The sequence below is a fragment of the Mixophyes fleayi genome, chromosome 1 (assembly GCF_038048845.1).
Source record: "Mixophyes fleayi isolate aMixFle1 chromosome 1, aMixFle1.hap1, whole genome shotgun sequence".
NCBI classification, from domain to species: domain Eukaryota; kingdom Metazoa; phylum Chordata; class Amphibia; order Anura; family Limnodynastidae; genus Mixophyes; species Mixophyes fleayi.
Window position 1 is genome coordinate 295634051 of NC_134402.1, and position 23661 is coordinate 295657711.

The 23661-nt window shown below is 42.2% G+C and overlaps 1 long non-coding RNA gene across 1 annotated transcript in view; it reads left to right on the plus strand.

The window, feature by feature from the left end:
* The first annotated feature begins 221 nt into the window (after positions 1 to 221).
* LOC142108190 (uncharacterized) overlaps positions 222 to 23661 on the plus strand; it is a 75518-nt gene continuing 52078 nt past the window's right edge. The window contains exon 1 of the long non-coding RNA XR_012680115.1: positions 222 to 340. This is a non-coding gene — a long non-coding RNA (uncharacterized LOC142108190). The remainder of the gene's footprint in view (positions 341 to 23661) is intronic.

Here is a 23661-nt window from a genome sequence, read left to right on the forward strand (position 1 = left end):
TGTACAAAAAAAGTATATTAATAATTATTTAATTGATTTAGTTGCATTATTGTGCCTAAAGCAAATGGTGTCTCCAGGGCCGCCATCAGGGGGGTACAGGGGGTACCAGCGTATGGGGCCCGCTCTCCTCTAATCCCGGTGTCCCCACTGCTGCATTGATCCTGGCTGTCACTGACAGCCAGGCAGCTTTCAAACACAATCGCAGGGGAATGATCGTTCCACCCCTGCGATCATGTGATCCGCCCCCCTCTTCCTATCAGCTGACCTCACACTGAAGTTCCTGCCGATGATATAGGGAGAAGCAACAGAGAGGCTGCAGCCTGCAGGAATCAACATGTAGGTAAGTATTTTTTATTTTAAAACAGATAGAGGTACTTAATGGAGGGATAAAGACAGCTAGGAGTTACACAGAGAGAGAACTGGCTTATGGGCTGAGCACACAAAGGGAGATTTATTGTTCATATGCAAACCCAGGACAAACTAAGACACCACTTTCATCTGTTAGTGAGGTTATTTCTGGGTTCCTGTATGTACACCCCTGAAAAATCATACACACCACTGCCTGATACATGTGTTATTATTAATCAGAAGTGTAGTTATCCAGAGGATCAGGTGTGAGAGTAGTTTATAAGTGATTCATACTGTATACTGAATTAACACAATTAGAGTAAGGTACATTACTGTGATCAGCCACCTATACCAGTTAGGAACTGCATGATAATATCTGAATTTAGTAGTAATTATGTTATTAGAGTTACTTGCCTGTTACTGTGATTTACATTGTATGCTCCTACTCCAATCTTTAACTGAACTGTGTGTATTACATTGTTGTCTAAGTTTGCATCCATTTATCTGCTATTTTACTTAAGCCACTGCACCTCTGCTTATTAACAGCTATGCTGTGGTAGTTTGCTCCTATTTACAGGGTGTGTGGGTCGACGTCTGTATATATACACGCAAATTGACCATACCCCCCAACCCTACCTCTTTTGTCAATCAGGCCAGGGGGTGTGACCACTCCTGATATCCAAGCTTATATCCATAATGCAAGCAAAATAAATCTCTTTGCATTTTATATTCCACTTCATTTTACATCCATATAAACCCATTATCACTAATAGGATATATATATATATATATATATATATATATATATATATATATATATATATATATATTGTGTGATCTATACCTGCTAACAAGGCTCCTTGTCATAGTGTGATAAAAGCTGACTCTGCTTTTCCCACTTATTAGGATTTAGCAATAACCTAGGCTAATGCTTAGGATGTCTTGAAGGGTTGATATCATTTGAGATGGAGGTATAGTTTTTAATAAATACAATATTGATCAAAATTCAAAAATTGTACTTTAAAGGGAAAAGGCGCATAAGGGAACAATAAAGAAAGCAAGGAAATGATGTTGGTGGATATAAATACATATCCGGTTGCCTAAAACTATGTTACATTTTAGATTAAATAATATTCCTCTCCACACTACTTGATGCACAATCACAAATCTATAATTGAGATGTAGTTCAAGTAATTCAATTTCACAGGTATATATGGCAAATCCAATATAACAATAAGTTTATATCTGTGAATCAGTCCCACAGTCCAAAATAAATCCCACTTCCAATAGCGATTCAGAGCACACAAAGTTCAAAAATGCTGCTCTTAGTAATTAATGTAGATTTGCATCAGTAATTGATGATAATGCAGTTCAGCCACATTTACATCTGTCTCCAAATACATAAGCTGGGACAGTGGTTGGGAGGGTGCAGTCGGTTAGCGCTGGGGGGGGGGGGGGGGGGGTATTTGGCTTCGGGAAGGGGGGGTGTTGGGGAGGTTGTTGTGCTGGAGGGGCCCATACCTGTTTCGTTTGTACTGGGCCCCACAATTTCTGATGGCAGCCCTGGGTGTCTCAGTGGTTAGCAATGTAACCTTACAGCGCTAGGTTCATGGGTACCTTTCCAACCAGGGCCATTATCTGTGTGGAGTTTGAATGTTCTCCTCTTGTTTCCGTGGGTTTCCTCCAGGTATTCCAGTTTCACAATCTAAATACATGCTGGATGGTTAAATGGCTTCTGACAAAATGAACCCAAATGTGTCCTATTAAGTATTTAGAATAGAATTACTGTTAATTAAATAATTGTAAGCTCCATTGGGATGATGGGAATGATTACAAACTGAGCGCGATCTAGATGGCTGCCTCACCTTCTGCAAAAATATGTAAAATGGTTTGAGTCTTATTGGGAGAAAAGCACTATATAAATAAAACATTTTTTTACAAATGTAGAGATACACTATATGGACAAAAGTATTCGGACGCTTGACCATTACACCAACAGGGACTGTAATGACATTGTATTCAAATACATATACTTTAATATGGAGTTGTTCCCCCTTTTGCAGCGATAACATCTTCCCCTCTTCTTGGAAGGGTTTGTACAAGATGTTGGAGTGTTTCTGTGGGAATTTGTGCCCATTCATCTATAGAGCATTTATGAGATAAGGCACTGATGTTGGACGAGAAGGTCTGGCTCGCAGTCTCCGTTCCAGTTCATCCCAAAGGTGTTCAATGGTGTTGAGGTCAGGGCTCTGTGCGGGCCAGTCAAGTTCTTCCACACCAAACTCATCAAACCATGTCTTTCTAGTCCTTGCTTTGTGTACTGGGGCACAGCATGTTGAGATAGAAAAGGGCCTTCCCCAAACTGTTGCCACAAAGTTGGGAGCAAAGCATTGTCCAAAATGACTTGGGAAGCTGAAGCATTAAGATTGCCCTTCACTGGAAATAATGGACCTAGAACAAACCATGAAAAACAGCCTCATATCATTGTCCCTCCTCCACCAAATTTCACAGTTGGCATAATGCAGTCAGACAGGTAACGTTCTCCTGGCATCCGCCAAACCCAGACTCACCCATCTGACTGCCAAACAGAGAAGCGTGATTCGTCACTCCACAGAACACTTTTCCATTGCTCCACAGTCCAGTGTCTGTGTGCTTTGCACCACTCCATCCAGTGCTTGGCATTGGTCATGGTTATGTGAGGCTTGCATACAGCTGCTCAGCCATGGAATCCCATTCCATTAAGCTCCTGCCGCACAGTTTTTTGCTTACATTAATGCCAGTGGAAGTTTGGAACTTTTCAACTATGGAATCAGCAGAGCGCTGGCGACTTTTACACACCATGCATCTTAGCAGTCGTTGACTCCGCTCTGTGATTTTACATGGTCTTCTGCTTCGTGGCTGAGTTGCTGTTGGTCCTAAACGCTTCCAATTTCTAATATTATCACAGTTGACTGTGTAATATCCATCAGAGATGAAATTTCTCAAACCATCTTATTGCAAAGCTGGCATCCTATCACAGTACCACGCTTGAAGTCACTGAGCTCTTCAGAATAACCCATTTTGTATCATAAATGTTTGCAAATGGAGACTGCATAGCTAGGTGCTTGATTTTATACACTTCTGGCAACGGGTCTGATTGAAACGCCTCAATTCAATAATTAACAGGTGTGGCCAAATGCTGTTGTCCATATAGTGTATGACGTATATGAAAATAATAAATATAGTAGCAGATACATGAATACAATTAAGTATCATAACCCAAACATTAATAGCCATGAGCTGAGAATTACAGCTAGCATGGATAGGGTACAAATTTTAGACGTGTGAATAAATGAACAGAAAAAAACTCAGTATAAGACATGTCATCAGAAACATACAAGGTAGATGAATATGACACATATAATAGAGAGGACCAGCCAACACTGCTTAGTAAATACAGATGTCAGTTGGAAAATGTTGGGGAATGATAGAAGTCCTTTTGCTGGAACACCTTCATTCTACTGGTGATGTGAATATTTGTTTAAAAAATATTTTCTTCTTAAAAACAGCAAGTACTCAAACATGAATTTAAACAATTATATAGAGCTACTCTTGTAAAAATAAACAAAATGATAAACAATGACTTACTCATCGACAGGACTGATACAGATAAGCATCAAATTGTATTTCTATGCATATGCACTATTATTCCGGGTGTTGCACTACCTATATGAGAAATACTACAATATCTCTATCTACAATATCTCTGGTCATTTTATTTTCAGTATCTCAGTCCGGACCAGGGACTAATATATAGATGTGCCTTATTTTTTCATCTATCCGGTATGCATATAACTATACTTCTATATTGGGTCATTTACACCTAATTACTGCACTCTCAGGCGCCTTGTTTCTTCTCTTCTGTTTTTTAAAAAAGATAAATGTATGGAAATAAGCAAAATTGGAAGAAATATATCAGGTCCCCCTTGTTCCATTAACCTATGTTTTATCCACAGTGCATCTGCTTAGGAACTATCCTTACACAAATCAGAATAACTATAATTAGCTACATAAAATTGACCCTTTCTGTGAATGTGCAGTTTAAAATGCAAAGTAAAAAAATCAAAATGACCTGTCCTCTCGATCCCATTCCCTCCAACCTCCTTCGCTCTCTTTCTCCCACTGTCTGCTCTTACCTTGCACACCTCTTCAACTTATCACTCTCCTCTGGTGTAGTCCCCTCCTCTTATCTCTCCCATCCTTAAAAAACCCAATCTTGACTGCACTTCTCTCGCTAATTATCGCCCCATCTCACTGCTCCCCTATGCCTCCAAATTACTTGAGCGGATCATCTGCTGCCGCCTCGCCAGACACCGCTCTGACTTTTCCCTCCTTGACCCCCTCCAATCTGGCTACCGTCCTCTTCTCTCCACCGAAACTGCCCTGGCCAAGGTTACTAATGACCTCCTATCAGCCAAATCCAAGGGTCACTTCTCCCTACTAATCCTCCTTGACCTCTCCGCAGCCTTTGACACCATGGACCACCCCCTCCTGCTGCAAACTCTTCTCTCTTTCGGCCTCTCCGAATCTGTCCTCGCCTGGTTCACCTCATACCTCGCTAACCGCTCCTTCTCTGTATCCAGGTCCGGCTCCTCCTCCTCCCCCTACCCTCTCCCTGTCGGAGTCCCTCAGGACTCTGTCCTCGGCCCTTTACTCTTTTCGCTCTGTACTTCCTCCCTTGGTGCTCTCATCTCCTTCGGTCTTCAGTATCACCTTTATGCTGACGACATTCAACTCTACATCTCCTCCCCTGATCTTTTTTCCACCCTCCTCTCTCGTGTATCTGACTGCCTCTCCGCCATCTCCTCCTGGATGTCTGCGCGCTTTCTCAAAATCAATATCTCTAAGACGGAACTCATTCTTTCCTCCGTCCAGACTCCCATCTCACCATGACCTCTCTATTGTCGTCAACAACACCACCATCCCCTATGTCACCCAACTCCGCTGCCTGGGTGTCACCCTCGACTCCTCTCTCTCTTTTTTTCCCCCCATATTCACTCCCTTGCCCAAGCCTGTCAGTTCCAACTACGCAACATCGCCCGCATCTGTCCCTTTCTCTCTCAGGATGCTACCAAAACTATCATCCATGTACTCATTATCTCCCGCCTGGATTACTGCAACCTCCTCCTCACCGGCCACCCCCACTCCCATCTCTTCCCCCCTCCGCTCTGTACTCAATGCGGCCGCAAGACTCATCTTCCTCTGCCTCCCCTCTCTGCCTCGTCTTACACTGGCTTTACGTCCCCTACAGAATCCTTTTCAAACTCCTCACCACCACTTACAAGGCTCTCTCCAACTCTACTGCCCCTTACATCTCTAACCTTCTTTCCATTCACACTCCTGCCCGCTCCCTGCGCTCAGCCAATGACCGACGCCTCTCCTCCACTCTTATCACCTCTTCCCACTCCAGAATGCAAGACTTTTCCCGGGCTGCCCCCCTTCACTGGAATGACCTCCCTCGTTCCATCCGCCTCTCTCCTACTCTGTGCTCCTTCAAACGTGTGCTGAAAACCCACCTCTTCCTTAAAGCCTACCAATCATCCACATAACCCCTTCTCTATTCTCCACTCGCTCTCTCCTTGCCTTATCTGGTTTCCCCTGTGCCGGTCTGTTTTCCCTCCCTTAGGATGTAAGCTCACATGAGCAGGGCCCTCTTCCCTCCTGTCTCCTTACCATTCTTCTGCTCCTTGTTTACTACATCATCCAACCTGGAGTTTCTGAAGTATTGGTATTTTTTGTTTATTGGCTTGTACTGTTTTACCCTGTTTAGTCTACTGTTTGTACTGTGTACGGCGCTGCGGAAACCTTGCGGAGCCTAACAAATAAAGGATAATAATAATATAATGACAGCCACACTGACATTGCTGAATTTACTTATCTTGAGTGTGGATCCCTAGAGTAGTAAAACTATGCATGTTTTCTGAGAACGCTAAAATTGTCCCCTCAAAATACCAAAACATAAACCAATGGACGTGAAAGCAAACATATCTGACACAAGGAGAAATTTAGAAAATGGTTATTTTAATCATGAAGCCTACCATGGACCATTGCATAGAGAAAAGTATGTTTGCTGTTACATTCGGAATGTTCTTTATGAATTTGACTTATTTCTGTTTTAATGATCACATTCCAATCTGAATGTAAAACATGTACTCTGCCGTGATTTATGTAGTGATGGGAAAGCTTTACATTAAATAAGAATCCCTGATTTTCATAATCACTGTTTAACCAACACAAATTTACATAGTGAGAATAACACAATTTTGCATATTATGGGGATAACAAGGTCTAGATAATAATGATTAATGTAGTTCATTACTATTCAAAATATGAATGGTATCTTATAAAACGTGTTAAAGGTATAATACATTCCTAACACATAACATGTCATGATTACATATAACATTAAAGAGGATTAATCTACTATTAAAATAAAATAATTTTAAAAGCTCCTAGAATGCAGTAATGTACATAACAATACCAATAAGCACTAATTAGTTTACTCACCTGAGTATAACCATTTTATGGTCCTACCACATGAGACATACGGTATGTCAAACAATTTTTCCTAATGCTGAGTGAGCATCACTCTTAGGGAATACAAATTAACATAATATAATGGGCAGGTTATTAGGTTAAGTGCAAAGTCCTGTTTTTTTATAATACATACAAGAAAATAATGTATATTGGCTAGTGCATGTGATGTATATGCTAAGTAAATCTACATTTGCTGCATATCAACTATATGACAAGAAAACAAGGGAGAAAGCGATGCAAACACAAATTAAGCTTTTAAACACACATATATTGTATATTTTCAATTTGTATATTGGTACATAATAAACAGGCTGTGAAAAATACTCCACCAAAATATTCTTGATTTACATAAAGTATCTAAAACGATTATAATCTTAACATATAATGCTATGATGTGCAGTCCTGTGATGACTGTAAAAAGTAAGTGAATGTATCTGTCTTAATTTATAATAATAATGATGCAGATTTAAGATGTTGATTAAAAAACTGATTTGTCAGTCAAAAGACAAAATGCAGAAAGCAATATTATTTGTTCCTGATAAGATGGTGGTTTAATTACTGTATAACCTTATGTTAGCTACTGTGATCTAAATACAACATCATTTTATAAGTCCCATATGCATGTTCCTATTCTATTGAGGGTACTTAGAAATACAGCAAGAAACTTTCATATTGGGTGATACTATTCAATATCTTCAATATGGAGAATGGCATAAGAGAAATTATTACCCGTTAATTTAATTTTCTTGAAACAAATGTATAACTCCTTAATCAGCTGTGTAGAGATAGAAAAAAGTTAATGCACCGGTGTAACGGTCCTGGGTATTAGGATTGTAAGTGCTAATCTAGATTGACACTAGCTGACATAACAAGAACTCCGGTGTTTACCATGAATCACTGCAAGATGGGATGGGTTTAGCTGCCGAGAACTTGCAGTTCTCTGTCCACTGGCCTGTCTCAAGATGTAGCACTGCTGATGGTAGAGAATGGTAACCCTGAACTACTGTTATGCAGACAATGCAGGTGATAGAAGATAGAAGAGATGTCAGACAAGCCGGTCCTTCAGGTACAGGTACAGCAGGCAATAGCAGAGTCAGGGCAAGCCGAGTATTAATACACAGAGGTCTGGTACACAGGGAGTCAGCAGCAGAATGCACAGGGAAGGAACAAGTATCAGATACAACTGAAGTCAGGTAGCATACAAGTTGCTCTGACACATGTATTTTAGGCAGCACAGTGGCTTAGTGGTTAGCACATCTGCCTCACAGCACTGGGGTCATGAGTTCGATTCCCAACCATGGCCTTATCTGTGTGGAGTTTGTATGTTCTCCCTGTGTTTAGGTGGGTTTCCTCCAGGTGCTCCGGTTTCCTCCCACACTCCAAAAACATACTAGTAGGTTAATTGGCTGAAATCAAATTGACCCTAGTCTCTCCTGTCTGTCTGTGTGTTAGTGTGTGTCTATAGTAGGGAATTTAGACTGTAAGCTCCAATGGGGCAGGGACTGATGTGAATGAGTTCTCTGTACAGCGCTGCGGAATTAGTGGCGCTATATAAATAAATGATGATGATGATGATGACACTGAAGAAGTGTCAGGGTGAGGTTTAAATAGAGAGCAGACATGAATGCCCCGCCCTGACATGTGATCATGTGACCGCTGATACCCAGAAGTGCTGTACCAAATGGAGAGAGGAGGCAGCGCTGGAACCGGGACAGGTAACTGTAGCACCTGGAAGGTATAGAGTATGATGCCTTCTTCTCTTCAGTGTCTGTAGACCAATAGAGAACATGGGTGGGACAATTTTGGCTGTCATGGAGTATTTCCAGGAAATTAAATTGATCTGTAGTAATTCTCATATTTACTTTTAAAACTCCATATGCAACCATAATGGATGGGATGTACCAAAGCAATATAAGAACAAGAATTTAAGCATAACCAAGACTGTTAAATGCAATGAAGATGCAAATAATAATTTCCTTTTATTCAGTAGCTGAATTTTCCTTCCGAACTGGGCATCAGAAAAAGATTTCACATGCAAGAAATAATATCTTGTAATTTCTACTGAAACTTGTGCCTTGCAGAAACAGGCAGTTGCCACCGCCCTCGTAGAGTAGGCTCTTAAGATTTATAGCCGTTTATGTGCTTTCTTCTTATAAGCATATGCAATGGCATCTTTGGTCTTGCAAGACTGTTTGAATTAGAGATGTTCCTCTGACCCCCGTGTTCTGGTTTTGGTTTTGGATCTGAATTAGCTTCCTGTTTTGGTTTTGGTTTTGGCAAAACCATCTTTGCGTGTTTTGGTTTTGGATCCCTATTTTATCTTGCTAAAATCCACATATGCTTGCTTTTTTTCACCCCTATATTGTTATTAACCTTAATAACACTAATTTCAAGTCATTTGCAATCAATTTTGACCACCTCACAGGTCACAATATTATTTTCATACACTTTCAAACAAAGACTGAAGATTTAGAAGACCAAGCCTGCCAGACCTATTATTTGTATTTCAGCAATGACAATTACCAATGAAGCAATCGAGCTCTCCTGAATGTCACTGGAGACTTTGAAGAACACTGCTACCCCTCCTCTTTCTTTTCTACCTATGATGCTGCCTAACTGCACTAGAGACTGCCAAGAACTGTGCTACACCTTATGTGTCCCTCTGTGAAATGGCGCTGGATCGCTGTGCAGGGCGGTACTTATAGAATCCAAAACTCGCGAGATCCAACGACGTAACAATGACATTTTGCCTCGTTTTCAATTCCAAGGGCGGGCTCGGTACTCTGATCTGTTAAGTTCGGGTGTTCGGTTCTCGGGGAATCGAGCCTGAGCATCTCTAGTTTGAATAGAGCATGCCCATACAGAGGATGTGCAGGTAGAACAAAAAGATGACCCGACTTCTGGCTTATTTTTTTCTTGAAACAGAAATTGAGATTGCTATGACAAGTATGTAATTGTTCATCTATAGCAGGGGTCGGCAACCCCCGGCGGCACGCAGCCCCTTGAGTCCTGGCACGCCGTCCGACTGTTCTAAATGGCAGCCGGAGAAGAGCTGAACTGTTGCGCAAGCGCAGCAGTTCAGCTCTTCTCCGGCTGTCATTCCTTCCCCAACACTGAACTGCTGCGCAAGCGCAACAGCTCAGTACTTCTCCGGCTGTCATTTATTAAAAATGACAGCCGGAGAAGAGCTGAACTGCTGCGTCTGTGCAGCAGTTCAGTGCCGGCAGCGCAGTTCCTCCCAAGCACCTTTGCGGACCGTTTCACTGCTAGAAGAGGTAAATATAAAATTCTATCATTTTTTATTAATTTATTAGTGTCCTAAATTTTTTTTTTATCCAATTCTGAGGCCATAAGAGTTAATGGGGACATTACTGTGGCATAAAATGTATTGGGGGCAACTGTGGCATATTATGTGTTTCTGGGGGCAACTGTGGCATATTATGTGTTTCTGGGGCAACTGTGGCATATTATGTGTTTCTGGGGCAACTGTGGCATACTATGTGTTTCTGGGGGCAACTGTGGCATATTATGTGTTTCTGGGGGCAACTGTGGCATATTATGTGTTTCTGGGGGCAACTGTGGCATATTATGTGTTTCTGGGGCAATTGTGGCATATTATGTGTTTCTGGGGGCAACTGTGGCATATTATGTGTTTCTGGGGGCAACTGTGAAATACTATGATTTTCTGGGGGAACTGTGGCAAAGTATGAATTGGGCGCACAACTATGTGGCATAAGATGAATTGGGGGCACAATTATGAGGTATGATGTGAACTGGGGCACTACTGTGCGGCATAACATTTTTTTTTGCTGGTCCCTTACTGTTAATATGATATTAGCCTCATAAAATGAGATAAATATATATATACATATACACACAACTGGCACACCTGGGCTTGACTAGATTTTAGCCAGCACTCCGATAGAAAAAGGTTGCCAACCCCTGATCTATAGCATTAGTTGTTGTGGGCAGAGAGACAGAAGTATGATTTCCTGATCGATATGGTAAGGGCACAATATCTGTTGCTGTATCTATCTTCACCCCCAACAATTGCAGCTGTTGGGAAGGTGAAAACAAGTATAATATTTAATACATATATAATACATTTTTCAGTTAACTGGACATCGCTCTCCTTTCCCACCTTATATGCCATGCTTAAACACAATAGCTAGAAAAACAGGTTCCTTCATTTATATATCAAATGCGGAGAGCCAACTTCTTGTGACATGTCTTGCTCCTTCCCTTAGGAATTAAATAGCCTTTTGTGGGGCACTTTGTAGAAACACTGGACTCGGACACACATGCATTCACTCTCTTTCAATGGATAAGGCAAGAAGATCCTTTCATAAGCTATTCTGGGCTTTGGTAATATTTGATCATGAGGGTATATATAATGGTTAAATATTGTCAGGCGCCGTCCCCGCACTCACCTTCAGTGCCAGGGACGGTCGCCTTCCTCTGTCGGCAGCGCCGTCTGTTGCTAGGCAGCTGGATGCCGGCCTCTCTCAGGATTGCCGTGCGCATGTGGGGCTTTCTCGAGTCCCCTTTTCCTAGCAACAGGACTCTTCTCTCTACTTCCTGTCGGCAGTCAGCTGTTCGGAACGCCTCCTCCTCCACTGCCACCAATCAGGGATAGGGTACCTCTATTTAAACCTGCCTCTGACACTAGGTAGACACCAGAGTATCTAGGTATTCCTATGCTCCAGCATTCCAGCCTGTCCCCCTGCTCTCTGACTGATCTCCTGAGTACCGACTCGGTTATCCCTGGTTCTGCTTCTGGATCTCCCTTCGGCCTGATTGCTCCCGCTGTATCTGACCATTGGCTTGCTGACTCCGAATTGCATTGTCCCTTGATACCAAGTTCGCCAGTACGGTTTGACCTCTGCTTGCACGACCACGTCTGTTCACCATCCACTCCGCTGATAGCTAACTTGGAGGGCCGCGACCTGCACATCCCTTGCAGCAAACTCCAGAACCACGTTCCTTCTGGGTAACTGTCCCTGCTTGTGTACTCCAGTGCTGGTACACTTGGGCTGGTACCCCTGACTACTTACTATGGATCAGGGTGCTGTGGATGGATGCCCCCCTGGCCTATCACACTGGCCAAAGCTGCAGGGTAGCGGCAGAGCGGTGGTACTGGAGAGCTGGGTTCAAACTCAGAAACAGCCGGAGAACGGATTCGATTTAGGGTCTAATCTGCAGGTCACCGGATACAGCAATATTGAAGAACTTGTCAAGCAGGGTCTTGAAGCAAAGAGTGATGTTTTATTTTGCTCAGGTGCCCTGACAAGGACAGTTCCACTGATTAAAAGTATCAATGGTCAGGTCAGATGGAAGATCAGAATGATACATTTCAGTGTACAAGACAGTGCTTTTTATACTGATTTGGCCACAGGCTATTTTTAGAATCAGGATGCAATGTGTTTACACAAATTTGGATTTACATGCATTGCAAAGCTAACAATATTTACGCTTATCTGTAATATATTAAAATTCTGTGATGTCCTGCATCTTGTTTTTAGACACAGGAAATCTAGTAGCAAGGTCTTAATTAAACCATCCTGTCTTCAAGTGGACCCTCACACATCAAAAGGCCTGATTAGCATGAGACCTTTCTTCCAACCGTTGCAGAATACACATTCCCAAAGAAAAGGTATAATCCCCAAACAAGTCATTTCCCCACATCAAGATTTACAAATACTTTCTAAACAAAGGCTCATTGTATCAGATGTATACATCAGAAATAAGGCATTGCCTTTAGCAAGGTTAAAACAGAAAAAGCTAATTTTCTACCCTGGTCTCAGAAATAACTATTTCCTATATCAAAATATACACAATATCAAAAATAAGTGCATTGGCAATTATATAAATAAGCGCCCTGCGCTATTTCCTTTAAATAAATTTATACCATAAGTTATTTGTAAGTGATCCAGTCACAACTCCGAATTGCATTACCCCTTGATACCACGTTTGCCAGTACGGTCTGACCTCTGCCTGCACGACCACGTCTGTTCACCATCCACTCTGCTGATGGCTAACTTGGAGGGCATCGACCTGCACGTCCCTTGCAGGAAACTCCAAACTCCCTTGCTGGGGTCCCTTGCGAAGACCGGGGGCATGTTTTGACTCTGCGCCTCCTAGCTTAGCAGCACAAATATCAGCATGTGGCCTTCAGTCCCTGTGATGCGTGACAAATATGTTTAATATGTTCCAGTGCCGTAACTAGACATTTTAGTGCCCTGGGTGAGACAGGGCACCGGCGTGCCCATCCAGACCACCTAAGCATGAACACGCGCCTCACCAAAGTAATGGCGTTGTAGTGGTTGATAGTTGTAATATACAGAGGGTTCACCATGAAGGCTCAGTTTCTAATATTCCTAATGTTTTAGCATCACAGGTGGTAGGATCCATTACAGGTATGGGAGAGTGTTCCAAGCAGCAAGCAGATGTTTTTCAGAACATGAGGAGGCCGGAGCTGTTGCCGGCATTTCGGATTTAGGATCGTCTGGTGAGTAGATGTTTCAGGGGAGTTTTTGAGTGTTACGGATACTTTTAGTTCAGAAGAAGAAGATTCTTCAGACTCAGGAAGAAGACAGCGTAAAATAATGCTCTTGCTTAAATCCCATATTAGATCGGGCCTAGTTCAAGTGTAAAGCGCAAATCACAAATAGGACAGCGCATCAAGGACATGGTACCTGTTTCCAACACAGCACTTTTAAGAGATATTAGACCTAGTGTTAGACAGAAAATTGACCAGGGATTGTTTGCAGATATGTTTACTGTGATGGAGACCAGTAAAAAGAATTTGGCTCAGGCTAAGCTTAAAAAGGGTAGTGGCAAGGAGAGCTTTTGATCGTATAATAATTGGCTAGCAGGGTTTATAGTATTTGCGTTGACATATCTGGAAAATAGACCAGGAGAACATCAAGCAGTTCTTAAGTACATGCATATGATTCACGATATGCACATGACAGGAGGTAGCCTGGAGGTTTGGAGAATGTATGATGAAGAGTTTTGCAAGAGCCCAGTATCCCCTTTGCTTTTAAAAACATAGAAATTTGGGTCGCTGTTCAACAAGCTTATATGTCTAGCCAACCATCAGGTCAAGCCAAGAGGCAGTCCTTTCTCAGCAGACCAGGTCAGGTTTTTTCCGTCGGAAATAAGTGTTTTTCCTATAATAACTCGTAGTGTTCCAAGGGAACTCAGTGTAGGTTCAAACATGCATGCCACCCACTATCGGGGACGGCCTCCCGTTAAGGATTGCATCCGAGGAACCAGATCCCAGCCCTCTAAGAGGGCTATCCGATTGGCTCTTTCTAAGTTAAGCCCCCACTCCGGTTTTGGTAGATGCCAAGTCACACTGGCTCCTTATTTATCCAGAGATTCGGCTAATTTTTTATTTAATGGTTTTAAAGAAGATTTTTCACTTGACAGCTTTAGGTGAGGTAAAAGTAGTTGCTAGTTCAAACTTGTAATGGGCTCATGAACATCCAAACATTTTGGCTAATAAAATTGCTGAGGAAATACAATTAGACTTTCTTGGGAAATCAAAGAGAACCTTGTCATTTGGGAACAATTTTGGGTTCATTTTAATGAAGTGCAACCTCTGGATTAAACCTGTGGTGTCTAACAAGGAGTTACAACCATTCACGGATGCGGCAGGTTCAGTTAGTTATGGAGCTTATTTTGAGGGACCATGGTGCGCCGCCTCATGACCAGTGGAATGGATTTCATCAGGGCTTACCTCCAACTTGCTTGTGTTGGAGTTGTGTTCCATTATTGTATCGGTGGAACAATGGGCTCGCAGTTTACAGATTGCAAAATTCTTTTTTTGGTGTGACAACGTAGGTGCAGTTCAAGCAATTAACAATCAGACAGCAACTACCCCCCCCCCCCCCCCCCCCTGGCAATTCATCTCATTAGGCACTTGGCTTTGCGTTGTTTAGAGTTTAACACTCTGTTTAGAGCTAGACACGTACCAGGCATTGACAATGCTTTAGCTGATTCACTTTCTCAATTTAATTGGATTAAGTTTAGGGAACTTGCTGATGCTAATGGTCCTCCCTGTCCTTCTCATGTTTGGCAGATTGTCAAGCCGGCAGGGAAGGTCTTGCAGAGGAATCATTGGCTCCATCCACCTTAAAGGCATACAAGTCAGCTTGGCGCAAGTGGGTCCTTTTTTTCTAATAAAGTAGGGAATCAGCATTCAGAACTAAAATGGTGCATATCAGAATTTGTTTGGAGTAAATCCTTGTTGGCTGGGATTTATTTTATGGCGCAGATAAAAGGGGTTAAGAATTTTACAAAAGGTTTTTTGATTAAAATAGCGCCGAGAGGTTGGGCGAAAAAGAGACCAGTAGCTGACTATTCCAGATGTCCCATAGATGTTAATATGTTGTGCGAGTTGATTCTTAAAACCAGGGCAAGTACTTTGTCTGATTACAAATGTTCATTGTTCAGTGTGGTCTTCTCCCTGGCTTACTTTGGCGCGTTTAGAGTAGGCGAGTTGGTCGCCCCAGCTAAGTCAGCAATAAATTCGGGTTTGTTGGCCAAACATGCTTGTCTATCTGATGCATCCTTGCTGTGTAGACTCCACAAATCTAAATCTGATCAATTAGGTAAGGGGCCGTGGATTACTATGGCAGCTCATTCAGATCCTGTTGTATGTCCAGTTGTTCTGGCCAAGGAATTCTTGAAGGTCAGACCTTCTAATGGGCAAATGTGGTTAATTCATACGAATGGTTCGCCTCTTACGAAATATCAATTTAATTTCATATTTAAGAAATGTATAGTGGGTATGGGACTACTTCGATACTCATTCATTCAGAATTGGTGCAGCAACCTCCAAGGCAGTAGAAAGGTCCTCCGTATGGTGCCTCAAGTGGTTGGGCGGCTGGAAGTCCTCCGTTTACAATAAATATATTCGACCCAACAAATGCTAATCTTCATTCCCATTTCAACAACCCAGGGTTCATCCACTCATCACTTTTGGAGGTGCGGGCATGAAGGGATTTTCCTTAATTTCCTCAAAAAAGAAGGACCTCATAACATGAGCACCTTCCAGGTTTTGTAAGGTTTTTTACCTTCATATGAGTTGCTCCTCCCTTTTTTCCCTACACTTACCTTTCCCAAGTTGTTGTGGATCAGCAGCTTAGCCGATGTGTGCTGCCTAACAACAAGATGCATCAATCATTATTTGTGTTGTCTAGTTTATGTGTGTGAGTTCTTAGTGGGTGTCCCATATGCCGAATATTAGTTTTATAATGATTTTGGGAACATTGTTTTATTTACAGATTTGGACACCGTGCCCCTACAAGTTTGTGTCTTTGGGCATTCTTTTGTTTATTGGGCTGCCAAACACCCATCGGCGCAAGATACGTCTAAGTGCCCCATCCCGGGGCCTGTGCAATGGATTGTAGGAGGGGATTGTGCTGGTCTAATTTCAAAGGGACAATAGTTGATAAAATAGCCAAAAGTCAAGCCCCTGACATTTTAATCATACATCTCAGGGGTAATGACATCGGTAAGGGGAAAACGATTGGCCTAATTCGGCGCATTATCGACGACCTTAAGTTCCTTATGAATAGCTGGCATCATATGAAAATTGGATGGTCAAATATCATTCCTTGTTTATTTTGGAGAGGTTCACGTAGCGGGTTGATTATGGACAACTTGAGGAGGCAGATTAATCGTGCTGTGGCAAACTTTTTGGAAGGGTCAGGAGGTTAGTCAAATCCTCATCCAGAAATTAAGTTCTGTCACATGCACCTCTTTAGACCAGATGGGGTTCATCTCACAGACACTGGTTTGGTTTTGTTTATTGGTCAAATGTATACTTGTTTGGCAGTGATTCTTGGGTCAGTTGGTGCCGGGCAGCCTGTTTATTAGAGGCGGCTGCGTTGGCGGGAAAGTGATGCAGGCAGCGATTAATACAGGGTGCAGTTGTTTATGTTTATGTTGGCCACAGGAATCTTCCCTCTTCGATCCCGACTCTTTAAGGGGTCACCTGGGCAGGTTCCCTGGGTATCGTTTTAGGAAGCGTACCCTGGAGGCCAGAGGGGGTGAAGTCTTTCTGACGCCATAAAGTTGCGCCGGAATTTATGGGCCGGCTGGCCATCTCTATAAGGTTGTTTGATAAGGTTTTGGTATTGACTGGTAGCTTGCCTGCATCCACTTTCATTGCCACCATCTTCAAATTCTACATAATTAAATAAACTGTGACCTTAGTTCGCCAAAATGTAAGAATGTGTCCGTGTGGTTATTTAAGGTTCATTATTGCAAATCAATTAAACAAATAGGTGGGAGCTGTGTTGTGGATTCAGCCCATTGACGTTTATAGAGCTTGTGTCTAATATGGAGGTTATTGTGAAAACATGCTTGATAATGTGTCTAGAGTAATTTGCATGAGTCTTGCAAATGTGTGTATACATTGCCCTCCCCTTGCTAAACAAAGGGAAATCATGGGACGCTGTGCTGTGGTCTTGTTTGTATGCTGTTATTGTTAGAGTTTTAGTATTAATATTGCTAATGCTGGTTGTATAGTTTATTACGGACAGTACTGTGTAATACGCTTGTTACATAGTTATCTACATAGGCTTAGTGATATACTATACTTGCTTTATAGATTATATCTGCAAATGACATGCGTTTAGAATACTGTGTACTGAATCCACATACCTTGAGTGGTATAACACAGGCAATTAGTATTGTACTGTATATGCAGACAATAGACAGGATGCCCACTATTGGGCCATGTGCTCTGTTAAAGATGGCCACCATTGGCACATGTGCTTCGCTGTAGGAGCGGAAATAATCTAGTAACAAGCGAATTGTAACTAAATCTGTGATACACACAGACACTGGTTTTAACTAGACTCAGGGAAGAGAAGAGGGTGGGGTTAGATTCACAGAATGTCAGACAGATGGGGTCAGCTTCAGGTGGAATGTTGTTGAGAAAGCTGTGTCCAACAAATCATCCTGAATTCACTGAGTGCTGTCAAGCAACAGGGCTCCTCAGATGGGTGGGGTATGGAATAATGGTTGCCATTATTCCGTCAATACTTACCCCGACGTGATGACCCCGAATGGCTCCTTCCCAACCTGGCTCCAGGACGACTGGAGCCAGTCTTGATGACGTCACTGCCGACCGCTACGCTCTTTTCCTTGCTGTTAGGGTGGAAATGTAAGTATGCGGGCATACACAATGTACTTTGCTTAGCGTTGTACATTGTATATGCCCGCATACTTACATTTCCACTTTAACAGCAAGGAAAAGAGCGTTGCGTTGGGCAGTGACATCATCAAGACTGTTCAGATTCTTCATAGGCCGCGATTCCTTGCAGTCGCCGGTCACAGCCAGGAGCCAGGTCGGGAAGGAGCCATTCGGGGTCACCACGTCAGGGTAAGTATTGTCGTGGTAGTCAGCATCGATATGCTGACTACCACCGCCTCAGATCAAGACATTTCTCAACAATCAAATTGCAATCCCCAGCTAAGTATCTATTCCTTTTATATATATATATTTTATAATAAACATTTGTATTATACTTTTTACAATTGTTGTTCGTCAATCATTGTAATCTCACACCAGAACATAAGCGTGCGCATCCTGTGACAGACACATATACACATTGTCGAAGTCAGCTTATTGGATAAAGTCATTTCAATTAAAATCGAGCAAACTTGGTTGTCTTTGTCTGAAAAGATGCGTACGGTACGCTACGGCGTGAAAGGGCACGCTACGGCGTGGAAGGGCGTACGCAGCTGCACCACGTGGCAACAACAGTATTTAGTCTTTTACATTCGCACAAACACTCACACTTGTAAAATAGTACACATTAAAGGTAGTTGCAACACATAGTCATTTATGTGTTAATATAGTAGTATTTATATTAAATAATATAAGTTATATGCATATCAGTAAAACATATGGTACACGTGAAGGAATCTAGTCATGTGTGGTATCATACTAATCATCTTCGCATTTGCTACTGTCCGGTTCACTCTGCGAAGGAATCGCAGAGTGCATACGCAAGCTATTAATGTTAAGGAATTATGGACTATTATGACTGAGTTATCTTGACGGGAAGATCAGAGCTCATCCCCTGGAGAGATATCCCCCTCCTTTGGATTCCTGAGTTTAAAATAGCCAATGATTGACAATCCCTTGGACCTTCCTGAAACCTGGACCAATAGAAGAAAGCTATACCATCTGCATTGTTTTACTGTATTTCTGTGTACATATAAGCAGCAGCTCCTCATCTAGTGTTCAGACATCTTGTCCCCAGACTTCAGGATTGAATGACTGTACACTGGATCCAGAGCGCCTGCGATAAGTAACGGCTGTACTTATTATGATTTTCGCTTGAATATCTACTGCTACTTTTAGAGAATAAATCTTTGTGCGTTGGAAACACAAATCGAGATTCGACAATCGTTATTGGTTAGCGACAATACGCACTTAACAACATTGATAAAACAGTTGAAATACGCAATGCAATGTATTTGATATAATGTATCTATATTATACTTTCAACAACATTATTATATGTGTAAAGAGTGTTATTGAAAATACCTATTGTTAATAAGAATACATATTTTCTGAAATAATACTTTGTGGAAAATAGATATCATAGATATGATTATCATCATCCCCTGTATTATACTGTGCGTATCAATGCAAATTGAGCACATATTGAAATAGATATGGGTTTAAACCGGAAACTACCCTTTGTGAGTGGTAATTAATGAACATTTGTCACACTATTTGGATGGTCACCCCCATTTATTACCCTCTTACAGAAGACACAAGACTTTTTGCAGCATTGATTATCCATATATGCTTTTGCAAAAATGATGTCATCTGAGCACTCTCTGTCATCTCTGTACTGCTTCAGCTATGTGTTCGATCATCCAGAGAAGGCCTGTGTGTCAATGCCTTGCTTTCCATGAGAATTACAAGTCCCTTTGTGACAGTCCTTGGTGATTTAGACAGGCAGGATGGAAGGCAAGTGAATTGGAAATGATTTCCCAGTACATAAAATCTTAGAAAATGTACTCCCCATCAGGAGATGGCTAGCAAACTTTAGCCGGGGAGGCCGAGACTCAGCCCAGCAGCCTATTAGATAGATTTCAAAGGAGAACAAAATACAGGTAGCCCAGCTACCCAGCCTATGGTAGCCCGGGCAGCAGATTCCCCCCTGCCCTCCATCCCAGCCAGTCCCTGCTCTCCATTTCCTTAAGCTTTGAAGTGTGATGGGAATGTGCAGACCTAAACTTCCAGATGCATTTTATTACCAGAAATAGCTTGAAATAGAAGCCTATATATTTTTATGCAGACAGAATGCAGAAAATTATTTTTTGTTTCAGTAAACTCTATAAGATGTTGATTGGAGAGGATGGTATCAGAGATTTCACAAAATATTTCTTCTGAGTATCGAGTAAAATTTATTCTTGTTTAGTAATGTTGTGAACCCAGCTATCATAATTAGTTAGAACCTACTTCATATGCATAGTTTGAAATCCTTCCAGTAATCTTCTGAATTCTCAAAGTTTCAAGCACCTTTAAATAGAAGAGTGGTCAGATGATTAAGAGGGATTTGCTTGCCACAGACGCAGCCCGAGAGCTCTTCTGGCAACCACTGCTAAAACCAGACATAAGAACTATAAGTAATATGAAGAAATATGAAGTTTCTTAAAAAAACTTTCCTTTTAGTGGACCTCTTCTAGTGGAATAGTGATCCTGCCTGAGATACTAGACCCTGCTGTATGAATTTTTGGTAGTGAAAGTCAATTTGAAATATCATCATTCTGAAAGATACATACAATTAAGTCTTTTTAAATAAGGCTGCTTTCTGCCTTGGTGCTCAAACTCTTATGATAAGTTCTTTAATATCCGGGTACCAGAAATATTCTGCCTTGTGTTTGCTGTGTTACGTACTTAACCTAGAGGGGTTGCTTGCTGATTTTAGCGCTGCTCAGCAGGGAGGTGCGGGGTCTAACTTACCACAGGTCTTTGCCAGGGACCCCCGCAAGGGAGTTTGGGCTTAGCTGCGGGAGACATTTTGGATGACTTCAAGTAATGTATTATTTCTGGTTCACACTCTTCTTAGAGTGCTGTACCCATGCTTGCATGAAATTAAGGAGCTCCTATTTGGATCTTTTGGCTTATGACTCTGATTTCAGACTGATTGGTAAAAACTAAGTTGTAACTGGTGTTTGTATGCAATTTTTTACGATACAGGTTTGGGATCCTGTTTAATCAGAGGCAGTGTCCTTAGGTTACGTCTAAGTTCTTGCTCGGTTGCACAATATGTCATCCAATTCGAGCTCCTATGGAATAACAATGCCCTAGTGGCGCCTTTTTGGCAAGGTCTCTCAGACCGTATCAAAGATGGCTCCCTAGGAATTAACCTTTACTCTAGATGCCCTGAATTTCCTCTGCAATTGGGTGGATCTCTGCTTTTCGAGAGAGAACTGCTGAGAAGGAACCAACTCCCTGCACAGCCTTAAGGTTGGTCCCCCGCTTTCAGTCACCAACGCCTAAAGAAGAGCCCATGCAATTGGGGCGCTCCAGCTTGTCACCAGAGGAGCGTGAAAGGAAACTGAAGAACAATCTGTGCATCTACTGTGGTGACTCTGGGCACTTCCTCAATTCTTGCCCAAAATGGTCTGGAAACACCAGACCCTAACCTATACTAGGGAGGTCAGGACGGGGTCATCTAAAACCTCTCCCAGCCGGAAACTTCAATTCCAACTCTTTGGTGACTCGTGGGTCCTTATCTTTGATTCCTTTGTAAGTCAGCTATTGATGGATCTCGTGTTGCCAATGGGGTCATCTGCCAGCAAATTGGACCTCTCACTCTTCTTGTAGAAGCGCTATACTCTGAGCAGATCTCCTTCCTCATTTTGCCCAATACAACCTTTGTATGTTCTCCCCGTGTTTACGTGGGTTTCCTCCAGGTGCTCCGGTTTCCTCCCACACTCCAAAAAAGCATACTGGTAGGTTAATTGGCTGCTAACAAATTGACCCTAGTCTGTGTTTGTCTGTCCGTGTCTGTCTGTGTGTTAGGGAATTTAGACTGTAAGCCCCAATGGGGAAGGGACTGATGTGAGTGAGTTCTCTGTACAGCGCTGCAGAATTAGTGATGCTATATAAATAAATGGTCAGGATGATAATGATTATCCTAGGTTTAGCATGGCTCAAGCATCACTCTCCACAGGTAGATTGGTCCTCTTCTCAAATTATAGCCTGAGGAGCTTCTTGCAAGACATATTGTCTCACTCTGGTCAAACCCCTCCACACAGTATCTACATCAGTAGATCCTGGATCAAACTTCCTTCTCAATATACTTCTGATGTCTACGACAAGGTCAGTTAGAACACCTTCCTCCTCATTGACCTTTGGATTGCCCCATTGATCTTTTGCCTGGCAAATCTCCTCCTAGGGGTCGAGTTTACCCCCTCTCTCTTCCGGAGAGGGGGTACATGACCTGTGTACATGACCTTTGTCAGGAGACACAGGTCATGTCTGACTATGTTCGAGAAAACCTACAATGTGAATTCATCAGACCAACTACCTCATCGGCTGGTGCGGGGTTTTTCTTTGTGAAGAAGAAAGATGGGTCATTACGTCCTTGTATAGACTATAGCGGATTAAACTCTATCTCAATCAAAACCCGCTATCTTATTCCTTAAATTAGAGCTATTTGATTGTATTAAAGGAGCTAGGATCTTTACCAAATTGGACCCCCGAGAAAGCCTATAATCTCCTTAGAATCTGTGCTGGCAACGAGTGCTTCGGGCTCTGCAATGCTCCTGCTGTTTTTCAGAGCTTTGTTATTGACATCTTCTGAGACCTCCCCTGTACTTAACATTTTTTCCCCCAGCACACTGCTATAGCCATCTGCCATTTCTACTGTAGATAAAAATGCAAAAGTCTTTGTTGCACACATTTGCAAATGTATGTTTAAGCCATCCGCCACGCCAAGGCGCTTTTGCTAATAGGATGGTCCTACTCTAAACAATGAGAGTCCCATATATTTGGTCCATACATATATGTGTTTATAAATTGAGAGCCAACTTACCAAAGAGGTACCCCAGAAGCCTCCAAACAGCAATTCAGTGCCAGTACCCCCTCTCAGCTACTGACACCAACATGCCTCTTAGACAAATACAGAAGTGGAAGCTGCTCAAATCAATTTATAGGCCATAACAGGTGCTTGAAAGGGTGGGGTTATCCTGCAAGGAACATACACACAACCTCCCCTGTACTTGTGAGGTGGTTTACCTTGATAATATACTCATTTTCTCTCAAGATATTCTCTCACATCATCATGTCTCCAAAGTTTTTTTCCTACTCTGCAAGAACCGACTTTTCTGTAAACTGGAGAAGTGCTCCTTTGAGTCTACATTGATGCGTTTTCTCAGTTATATTGTTTTTGGTTACGGTCTGCAGATGGACCATGAGAAGGTTCGAGCTGTCCTGGAATTGCCACTGCCATCTACTCTCAAGTCTATTCAGCATTTCTTGGGTTTTGCCAATTATTATAGACAAATAATTTGAGACTTTCCACAATTGTCGCACCCATCACAGACCTTACCAGGAAAGGAACCAACATCAACAACAGGCCACGGGAGACTTTAGACTCTTTCAACTTTCTGAATATCATAGATCATCCTCCCCCGAAAACAAATAAATAAGTTTTAAAAGTTTTAAAGCAAGTGTTTGTTTTTTTA